Source organism: Saccostrea echinata, unplaced genomic scaffold (genome assembly GCF_033153115.1).
Source record: "Saccostrea echinata isolate AGI-Se365-2 ecotype Australia unplaced genomic scaffold, CSIRO_AGI_Sech_v1 ptg000030l, whole genome shotgun sequence".
NCBI lineage: Eukaryota > Metazoa > Mollusca > Bivalvia > Ostreida > Ostreidae > Saccostrea > Saccostrea echinata.
Window position 1 is genome coordinate 10669349 of NW_026889779.1, and position 11728 is coordinate 10681076.

The following is an 11728-nucleotide window of genomic DNA, read 5'->3' on the forward strand; positions in this document are numbered from 1 at the left end:
AGCCTAAGCAAAAAGTCTGAATCAGATCTGTTCATCAATTTTTAAAATCTCTTATACAGATAAAATGCAGGAATGTTTTTGAACTCAGTCAAATTAGTTTATGAGCTAAAAGACATGTTCAGGACATACATGTATATCAAAACATACAAAAAAAGTGATTACAGTCTTTTGTCCCTTTTAAGTCTATTTGTTTTAAGGGGAGGGGATGGGTGGGTACTGAATAGCATCTTTTGATTTTATCAAATGACAACTATGTTAACCTATCTTTTCTCATCTTTGCTCCAGCCTTTTCTTTCTACTTGTTTTACCTGGAAAAATGCACAAAATTTTCATTTTAGGTGTTGTACTACATTTTAACATCTTAGAATTTTATGAAATGGGATCTTTTTTCACAGTTTTCATCAAAAGAGCAGATCTGAAAAAAAATAATGACCTTCTTAAGAGATATATGAACATGTATATGCCTATTATGAAAGCATTTCCATATTCTAAGAAAATAAACCACCAAATACATGTACTTGTTTTTAACAAAAAAAATACTGTATAAGTGGAAATCTTAGTGAGATGCCAATTTAGAAATTTACCCCCAAATTTTTAGCAAGAAGTAATTTAAGTGATTTTGTAATATCAAGAGAGAAAGCTATAACAGCCAAAATAGAATAAATTGTTAGCAATATTCAATTTTAGCAATCTCAGTTCCCACACTAAAAATGCCAAAATTGAATCCTCCCTAAAAATTCTGCTTCTATGGTAATTTGAATTCTCAGAAATTCAAATGATTTCTTGCAATGACAAAGAATTTAAAATAAGTATAGACGATTATAAAATACAATAAAAATCTTTGAGTATATCTGGTGCAGTTTTTTTGGGTTATCAAACACATTTTTAAAATTGTTCTTTCATTTGCAAAAATTCCAGTGAAGTAAAATATGAAACTAGGAACATTACTTCATCAACCAAACAATAATAAAAACAAAGGGGGAGTTTCGATAAGGCGGTTTTTCGGCCCCTCACGAAATTTTCAGAAATTTTTTATATTTTGTAGAAAAACTCCTTATCGTCCAAAAAATATGAAAATAATTTATGTGACGCATTTTCCAGTCACGTGATAATTGAAAATTTAAGTATACCCCCTTTCGTATATTTTTGGAGTAGACATTTTTATAGGGGGAAAGTGGATTTTTTAAATCGTCAAAATAATAAATGAAATAGGGTAAATATGAATAAAGACATAAATTAACCAATTTCAACAATTTTTTTTACGGAAAATGGTATTTACCTTACGCGAATGTTTTTTTTTTTAAGGTGCGATATTTTTCTGGTGTGTTAAATGTTACTTTTCTTTAAAAGAGGATGAATTGATCTTATAAAACGTAAACATATATAGAAAGTTTTAACATCATAATTAATCGACAGTTTATATGTAAACTTTACAATCAATATTTAACATTTTCCCATACGAAAAATGCAAATGAAAAGATATATGGACATGAGATAGGTAAATGTAAAAACGTCATATACAGGGATATGCAATACATTTTCATCAATGAGATTATACAACTATACATATTTTATAAAAATATACCTTAATATCATAAAATTGAAATGAAAGAGGCTGGGGGGTTGTGGCCATTTTTAGACTATATTGATCTCCTTTAGAAGAAGAGCTCCATATGAAGATATAGAAAATGATCAAATTTTAAAACTAAAATTTTTGAAATTTTTCTTTGCCAAATGATAGTTGACAGCTTAAGATATCATATCTAAAAATCAAAGTTAAATCTGGTGGTTAATTTGTGGTTAATTTGTTGACCCCCCAGCCTCCTTAAATAAAATGTTTTGAATTAAAAAGATTAAAAAATAAATGCAACTTTATATACATACATGAATAAGAAGTTTATTTAAAAGAATCATATTGCTATGTAAGCCGGTACGTTGTAGGTGCAAGGTAAGAAAAATATTTTATCTGGCAGCCACCACATAATTATTTGGTGGCCACTAGAAAAATATATCTGCCAAATAGCTTTCCTGCGGCCAAAACATAAATAACTGGCAGCGACCAGAAACTTATTTGGCGGCCAACACATAAATACATGTAACTAGAAGCAGGCAAGTAAGTTTCTTGCAGTGTAGACATGTAATCTTGCTAATAAGGCATGAAACTCCCAGATTTGACTACAAACAGAAGTTGTAGATGTCGTTAAAGGCAGAGATTTTAAGCACCGCCTTTAAAAATACCTGGTCTGTGTACCTCTGTCAATCAAGTGCATTAAGGTACATCATTGGGTGCTACAACTTGATAGGCAAACCACTAAATTTTTTCTGGCAGCCGCCAGACATTTCAATGGCAGGCCAGATAATATATTTTTTTTTTACCTAGCACCTACCGGCTTCAGTATATTGCAATGTATTTGATAATATGAATAATATTAATTACAGTCAAAAATATTTTATCATGATACGTAATATGTGAATAGCCAAATGATGGAAAAATCTATAATACATTGAGTGTTTCCTTTTCATTATGAAACTTAGAAGTATTTGCCTGCATTATGTTTTCAGCATAACTGAGAGAATCCCAGCCAGGACTAATTTCCTATCGCTTCCCCGCTCTCCATAGATACTTAAGTTGCTTCACCAACTCTAGTCACTCCTCATTTAGAGAGTTTTAGAATTCATTATAAATGATTTGCTAGACCAAAGCGCAGTTCGAAATACACATGTAAATGCCAAAGATATGTGTTTAATCCTTAATCAGGCAGACATATGCGCCTAGACATCCAGACTTAAAACAATCCACGTTCCCTATATGTCAATCACATGGAAATACATGGGCACTTCTGTAGCATGTTGGAGTGTGAATTTCTATACAAGAAAGTCAAAAATATTTGTATTTTTGACTTTCTTGTAACTATGCATGATAAATAACGTTAAGGAATGGACTTGCTTTAAAACTTTTTTGTTCAGTCAGTCAGAAAATGTAAGAAAGTTCCAGCATCTGAACCATGTCTGGTAGTGTGCAATCCTAGATGCATCATCAGTGCAAGTTTGGTTATGATAGGGCTTATAGTCACATAAGAATGAGACACACTTCAAAATCTTTAACCTGCTCTATCATTAAGGAAATGTAGGTCATATCCAGCATCTAAAGAAATCTAATAGTGTGCATCTGTAGATGCATCATGAAGCAAGTCTGATCAACAAGTGCTTACAGCTGCTCTGCTCCAAAAACTTAAACCTGCTTTTAAAACATTTACCTGGACATTCTTTGGCTAAAATCCAGCATTTGAAACCTTACTGGTGACAAGGAAACATGCTAGATCAGGTGACTGTGATTAATATAGGGCATAGATATACTTGAAAAAAAATCTGCTTCAAAAACTTTTACCTGGAACACCGATGCTGACGGTATTACAAAAGCTCCCCCAACTTCGAGGAGGTGAGCTAAAAATGTGACGTTAGCGTTAACATTATATGTTGGCGACAAAAATAGTATCAAAATGAAGACAGGATACGATAATGTTTTCTACTGTTAATACATGTATAATCGAGAATCTTCTTTAATTCAACAAAATATGCTACTTTTGGCTTAGTATTTTAACACAGAGTCAGATCAAGAAACCACGAGTTTCTACTTTTAGATATGCATGTTATGCAATTTTCAATTTTTGGATATGACGTGCACAGGCGACACTCATCATATTTCAAGAAATTAGTGTGCAGAGTATATCTAATTACTGAACAAATTTAGGTGAGTGTCCCTCATGCACTTCATATTATAAACATCGATTTATAAATGCCACCCTCTTATATTTTCCCATGAGCCTAATGTTAACGAATCTGAGTGTACATCTAAGTATGTATCAGCTACGGTGTTAATTCTTCTCATATTAACTTTTAAAATATAAATAACAAAAGTTAACATATTTATCTTGAATTCTAAACTAGTTTTGAAAAAATAAATTGAAATTTATTTTTAGGAAAAAGTGGGCCGCTGAGCGGCCTTATCGAAACTCCCCCTTTAACATCAAAATTTCAAACTCAGAATGTCTGGATCTAAACTGACTTGTTTTGTTCCAGCTTGACTGGGTTAGGTTTTAACTAGAGTGGGTTTGATTCTAAACTGACTTATTCATGTTCCTGTCTAACTGGATTAGATTTCTACCTGACTGGGTTAGGCTCTAAACTGACAGTTTTATGATTCTGCCTGACTGGGTTAGGTTCTGAACTGACTTGTTCATGTTTCTGCCTGACTAGGTTACATATTTTCCTGACTGGGATAGGTTCTAAACCAACTGTTTTATGTTTATATCTGACTGGGTAGGTTCTAAACTGACTGTTTCATGATTCTGCCCGACTGGGTTAGGTTCTAAACTGACTGTTTTATGTTTCTGCCTGACTGGGTTAGGTTCTAAACTGACAGTTTCGTGATTCTGCCTGACTGGGTTAGGTTCTTAACCGACTTGCTTATGTTCCTGCCTGACTGGGTTAATTTCTTAACTGACTTGTTCATATTACTGCCTGACTGGGTTATGTTTCTACCTGACTGGGTTAAGTTCTGAACCGACTGTTTTATGCTTCTGAATGAGTTATGTTTCTACCTGACAGGGTTGGGTTTTAAGCTGACTGTTTTCTGATTCTGTCTGACTGGGTAAGGTTCTAAACTGACTTGTTCATGTTCTTGCCTGACTGGGTTAGGTTTCCACTTGGCTGGGTTAAGTTTCTGCCTGACTGGGTTAGGTTCTAAACTGACTGTTTTATGATTCTGCCTGAGTGGGTTAGGTTCTAAACTGACTGTTTTATGTTTCTGCCTGAATGGGTTAGGTTCTAAACTGACAGTTTCGCGATTCTGCCTGACTGGGTTAGGTTCTTAACTGACTTGTTTATGTTCCTGCCTGACTGGGTTAAGTTCTGAACCGACTGTTTTATGTTTCTGACTGGGTTATGTTTCTACCTGACAGGGTTGGGTTTTAAGCTGACTGTTTTCTGATTCTGTCTGACTGGGTCAGGTTCTAAACTGACTTGTTCATGTTCTTGCCCGACTGGGTTAGGGTTCCAACTGGCTGGGTTAAGTTTCTTCCTGACTGGGTTAGGTTCTAAACTGATAGTTTTATGATTCTGCCTGAGTGGGTTAAGTTTCTACCTGACTTGTTTGGGTTCTAAGCTGGCTATTTCATGATTCTGCCTGACTGGGTTAGGTTTTGAACTAACTTGTTCATGTTCCTGTCTGACTGGGTTAGGTTTCTACCTGACTGGGTGGGTAAGGTTTTAAGCTTACTGTTTTACAACTCTATGTGACTGGGTTAGGTTCTTAACTGACTGTTTTATGATTCAGCCTGACTGGCTTGGTTTCTTAACTGAATTGTTCATGTTCCTGGCTGACCGGCTTAAGTTCTAAACTGATTTGTTCATATTACTGCCTGACTGGGTTATGTTTCTGGGTTAGGTTCTGAACTGAATATTTTATATTCCTGCCTGACTGGGTTAGGTTTCTACCTGACTGGGTTAGGTTCTGAACTCACAGTTTTATGTTCCTGTCTGACTGAATTAGGTTTCTTCCTGACTGGGTTAGATTTTAAGCTTACTGTTTCACAATTCTACCTGACTTTGTTAGGTTCTTAACTGACTTATGTTCCTGCCTATCTGGGTTAGGTTCTAAACTGACTGTTTTATGATTCAGTCTGACTGGCTTAGGTTCTTAACTGACTTGTTCATATTCTTGCCCGACTGGGTTAAGTTCTAAACTGACTTGTTCATATTACTGCCCGACTGGGTTATCTTTCTACCTGACTGGTTAAGTTCTGAACTGACTGTTTTATGTTTCTGACTGGGTTATGTTTCTGCCTGACTGGGTTGGGTTCTAAACTGACTTGTTCATCTTCCTGCCTGACTGGGTTAGGTTTCTACCTGACAGGGTTAGGTTCTACACTGACTGTTTTATGATTCTGCCTGACTGGATAAGGTTTTAAACTGACGGTTTTATGATCCTGCCACACTGAGTAAGGTTCTGAACTGACTGTTTCATGATTCTCCCTGACTGCATTAGGTTCTTATCTGACTTTTTCATGTTTCTCCCTGACTGGGTAAGGTTTTTTCCTGACTGGGATAGGTTATAAACTGACTGTTTTATGTTTTTACCTGACTGGGTTACGTTCTAAAATGACTGTTTCATGATTCTGCCTGACTGGGTTAGGTTCTGAACCGACTTGTTCATGTTCCTGCCTGACTGGGTTAGGTTTCTACTTGAATGGGTTAGGTTTTAAAGTGACTGCTTCATGATTTTGCCTGACTGGGTTGGGTTCTAAACTGACTTGTTCATGTTCCTGCTTGACTTGGTTATGTTTCTACCTGACAGGGTTAGGTTCTAAACTGACTGTTTTATGACTCTGCCCGACTAGGTTAGGTTCTAAACTGACTGTTTTATGATCTTGCCGCACTGAATAAGGTTCTGAACCGACTGTTTCATGATTCTGCCCAACTGGGTTAGTTTTAAACTGACTTGTTCATCTTCTTGCCCGAGTGGGATAGGCTTCCACCTGACTGGGTTAGGTTTCTGCCTGAATAGGTTAGGTTCTAAACTGACAGTTTTATGTTCCTGTTTGACTGGGTTAGGTTTTAAGCTTACTGTTTTACAATTCTACCTCACTGGGTTAGGTTCTTACCTAACTACTACCTAGTCCTTGTTGCACCAGGAGGCACATAGGGCAAGGATTAGGGATTAAGGGTTAGGTTCTTAACTGACTTATGTTCCTGCCTGACTAGGTTAGGTTCTAAACTGACTGTTTTATGATTCAGCCTGACTGGGTTAGGTTTTTAACTGACTTGTTCATGTTCCTGCCTGACTGGGTTAAGTTCTAAACTGACTTGTTCATATTACTGCCTGACTGGGTTATGTTTCTACCTGACTGGGTTAAGATCTGAACTGACTGTTTTATGTTTCTGACTGGATTATGTTTATACCTGACTGAGTTGGGTTTTAAGCTGACTTTTTCTGATTCTGCCTGACTGGATTAGGTTCTAAACTGACTTGTTCATGTTTCTGTCTGACCTGGTTATGTTTAATCCTGACTGGGTTAGGTTCTAAACTGCCAGATTTATGTTTCTACCTGACTGGTTTATTTTTCTACCTGACTGGGTTAGGTTCTTAACTGAATGTTATACAATTCTGCCTGACTGAGTTAGGTTCTAAATTGACTTGTTCATGTTTCTGTCTGACTGGGATAGGTTTCTTCCTGACTGGGTTGGGTTCAAAACTGATAGTTTTATGATTCTGCCCGACAGGGTAATATTTCTGCCTGACTGGGTTTGGTTCTAAACTGACAGTTTCATGATTCAGCCTGACTGGGTTAGGTTCTTACCTGACTTGTTCATGTCCCTGCCTGACTGGGTTAAGTTCTAAACTGTCTTGTACATATTACTGCCTGACTGGGTTATGTTTCTACCTAACTGGGTTAAGTTCTGAACTGACTGTTTCAGTTTCTGACAGGATTATGTTTCTACCTGACTGGGTTGGGTTTTAAACTGACTGTTTTCTGATTCTGTCTGACTGGATTAGGTTCTAAACAGACTTGTTCATGTTTCTGTCTGACTGGGTTATGTTTAATCCTGACTGGGTTAGGTTCTAAACTGCCAGTTTTATGTTTCTACCTGACTGGCTTAGGTTTCTACCTGACTGGGTAAGGTTTCTACCTGACTGGGTAAGGTTTCTACCTGACTGGGTTAGGTTCTTAACTGAATGTTACGCAATTCTGCCTAGGTTCTAAATTGACTTGTTCATGATTCTGAACTGACTGTTTTATGATTATACCTAACTGGGTTAGGATGTGAACTGACTGTTTTATGTCCCTGATTGACTGGGTTACATTCCTGACTGGGATAGGTTCTAAAATGAATGTTTTATGATACGCTCCGACTGCGTTAGGTTCTAAACTGACTAATTCATGTTTCTTACTGACTAGGTAATGTATCTTCCTGACTGGGTTAGGTTTTAAACTGAGTGTTTGATGTTTCTACCTGACTGGGTTAGGTTCTAATATGACTGTTTTATGTTCATGCCTGACTGAGTTAAGTTTCTATCCGACTGGGTTAGGTTCTTAACTAACAGTTTTATGATTCTGCCTGACTGGGTAATGTTCTAAACTGACTTATTCAATTTTTAGCCTGAGTGGGTTTTGTTTCTGCATTACTGATTTGGATCTGAACTGACTATTTCACGTTCCTGCTTAAATGGGTTAGGTTTCTGCCTGACTGGGTTAGGTTCTAAACTGACTGAAGGAAGTCACTTTAAGTCTGGGTAAGCTAGGTTCTAAACTGACTTTATCATGTCCTTCCCTGACTGGAATATATGTTGTTCTGAACAAGATTCCTAAATGACCACACTCAAGTTTTTGCTTATTCTTAATTATTTCCACTTGAAAGGGGGCATGATCCTTCATTTAAATCTTTACACAAGGATACTCTGTGCCAAATTTGGTTGAAATTAGTTTCAGAGAAGAAGAGGAAATTGTGAAAAGTTAACCAAAAAATCAATGATGTAAATGACTACATGCTACAATCTAATTGAAATTAAATCCTTTGATCAGCTCACATATGATCGCTACACAAAGTGTGTAGGGATCATATGTGAGCAGATCAAAGGATCTAATTTTAATTAGATTGCACATGCAATGGACAAATTTGGATCAAAAAAGCTCACCTGTGCCACTGTGCAAAAGGAGGAAGGGGTATTGATGCTGTGTATGTAGTTTATATATGTTCTATTTTTATTACATATTAAAATTATTTTCAACAATTACCTTGTTATTTTACCTGTCCAAAGAACATGACAAAAAAGATAACAGGGTGATTGGTAGAAATATAGGCATACAGGTGTCAAAACTCCCTTTTGGTGAACAGTCTGCATCACTCATTGTTTATCCACCATTAGTGATCTTTAACAGAGGAGACTATGTAGGTTTCACATGTTGACAGTCTACACACCATTGAGTAAACTACATCATTTCCAACTAAAAGAAATCTTTTTTATTCACAATAAATGGATTGAAATATGCTGCTCAAAATAACTTCAAAATATCAATAACTTCCTCATTCAATTTAAAATAAAATCTTATTGAAAATACCAGATCATAAGTTTAGTTTAAGTACACTTCATACTTTCTTGGACGTTAACAAACCTAGATGAAAATGGCAGATAGGCAAGTTCAATTGCTGGTGATCAGATACAAGAAGCTCAGGCAGGTCCAATTGCTGGTGACCAGATACACTTAGTGGTTTGGATTGTGCTGACCGGGATGTCGGCATGGGTGGATTAGAGCAGCTTACAAGCTATACAGGAGTCCAAGTTTGATTCCCTGTCAATCCTTTCCAGTTATAATATTAAATTAACATATGAAAAAGCATAGATATTAGCGAGTGCAGCGAGCAGCGCAAAGCGCCGCTCCTCACTGGGAGCTCTAAAAGCAATGCCTGGGCAAAGAGAAAATTCTGACTTTGCAAATTGATCCAAATGAATTTTTTTCCACAGTTACCTGTGGTCCCATATTGCTTTGCGAATTGCTTCTCCCCACAAACAACGTTCTCGCGGTAGCAAGAAATTCCAAAAAAAATATACACCCACGTTGATTTGATGGATATATAGCAGACAAATAGTAGATTAAAACTTCTTTATTAAAATAAGCCCTGTTCAGACTTTGTTTTGGTAATGCTACTTACAAGCGACATTATATGACGTCAGAGTCTAGACGTACTAAAAGTCTCGTGCAGTTTGATAACTTTGAAGAGCCCGATCTAAATTAAAACTGAATATAGGTATCTGCACTCACCCTTACGGTTGCACCGTCAACATATTAAAAATATACAAGACATTGTACGTTCGAAAATGACAAAATAATTCCCCTACTCTCGCACTGAAAGTCTTCAAACTTCTATACATTTATAATATATATATATACACACTTTTGAATAAATTCACTAAATTCTAAAGAAAATAAGGAGCTGTGTAAGAGTGTGGGGTGCTAACTTTATTGAAAAATGAGAGGGGTAGATGTTGATTATACTAGGCCTACGTTTTCTAGTGGGGTTTCTATCATAAACCATAAAAATACACCTCACCCTCCGGCCGCCAGTCCGCTTCTTTTTTCTTATACAATGCACATAACACAGCTCATCGATGTAGCATCAATGTTTCGGTGTATTTTTCTTTGTGACCTCTTCATTTCTACTTCCGTTTCATTTTCAGTTCTTGCTAATCATGCCAAACGTTATTTCTCCCGCCGCTAAACTAACTTCGGGATCGATGTACTCAGCTACATAATATAAAACTGAAACCATACCGGAATTAATTTTCCCGAACTGCTTGACTGGTTAAGTAATAGACTCTACCACTTGAAAAGGGGGGGGGGGTAACAAAATATTTGCACACTTACTCCTAGCGCTAAATTTACATCTAGTCAGACTTGGTGCAAATTAACTTTACTGCTAATGTTTTTCAGAAATAGAGAGGAGAAGAGGCATGGACAGTGTTCTTCTGAACAAGTGGAGTTAAAAACAATAAGAAAACCTACCAAAAAGTATTCTAGCAAAGCATTTTTAAGATTGCTTGGAAAATACCAAATTAATACTGATTTTACACACAGATTGTTAGTTCGTGTAAATGTATCGCAAAAATTACATTTACACCAGGAGTAGAAATTGCATATGTGTTAAACATTTTTAAAAAAAAAAAATAAACATTAGTATAAATGAGCGCATGTGAACGGGCTTATACACAGGGGCTGATCCTAGCAAAGCATTTTTAAGATTGCTTGGAAAATACCAAATTAATACTGATTTTACACACAGATTGTTAGTTCGTGTAAATGTATCGCAAAAATTACATTTACACCAGGAGTAGAAATTGCATATGTGTTAAACATTTTTTAAAAAAAAAAATAAACATTAGTATAAATGAGCGCATGTGAACGGGCTTATACACAGGGACTGATCCTCGTTTACATCAGTATATATAAGAAATGTTGTATATTCTGCACAATAAAATCAGTTTCGGTCTGGCACTCTATAGACCACATACTGTTTGAAAGTTCATTAGGTCGTGGACATTCTAATATTTATAATGGGCATGTAAAAAAAAAAAAAAAAAAAAAAAAAAAAAACAGGAGGGGGAGGTAGGCGAGCTTCCGATTTAACCAGAAAATTAAAAAAATATATTTACCATATGCTTAACGGAAATTCTTGACCAAGAAAGAAAAACACACGTAAAAACACCACCACCTCACTCACCCCCCAAAACTAAGGCGCATGCAAAACCGTAAATTAAATAGCTTTACCCAGACATTGGAAAAATGACCAAGATAAGTTCATTTGCGAAGCACTGATTTAAAACATTACTGTATACTAAATCATGATCTATATAAACAAAACATTATAAATAGTACCTTATGTTTATGTGGGAAAAAATGAAGATGTGAACCATTTCTTTTTTGCATGCAAAAATTATTCTAATGTAAGATGTACTCTTTTTAATCGCTTGTTCATTCTTGAACTGGTTACTATTGATATAAATCTATTATTATGTGGTGATGTTAATTTGCCGTTAAAGATAAATAACAGTATTTTTGCTGCTGTTCATAAATTTATTGACGAAACATGTAGATTCTCTATAGTTGATATGTTATATACATTAATTTTGTAATTGCTTTTTCACTTGTATAAATTGTATTTTTTTTTCTTT

At 35.7% G+C, this 11728-nt stretch overlaps 1 long non-coding RNA gene across 1 annotated transcript; it reads right to left on the reverse strand.

Moving 5' to 3' along the window:
* Positions 1–209: 209 nt before the first annotated feature.
* Positions 210–10374, reverse strand: LOC133197300 (uncharacterized). Its single transcript, XR_009722422.1, has 4 exons — positions 10111–10374; positions 9174–9350; positions 8796–9005; positions 210–308 (listed from the first exon to the last, which is right to left on the reverse strand). It is a non-coding gene; the product is annotated as an uncharacterized LOC133197300 (long non-coding RNA).
* Between the last annotated feature and the right edge of the window lie 1354 nt (positions 10375–11728).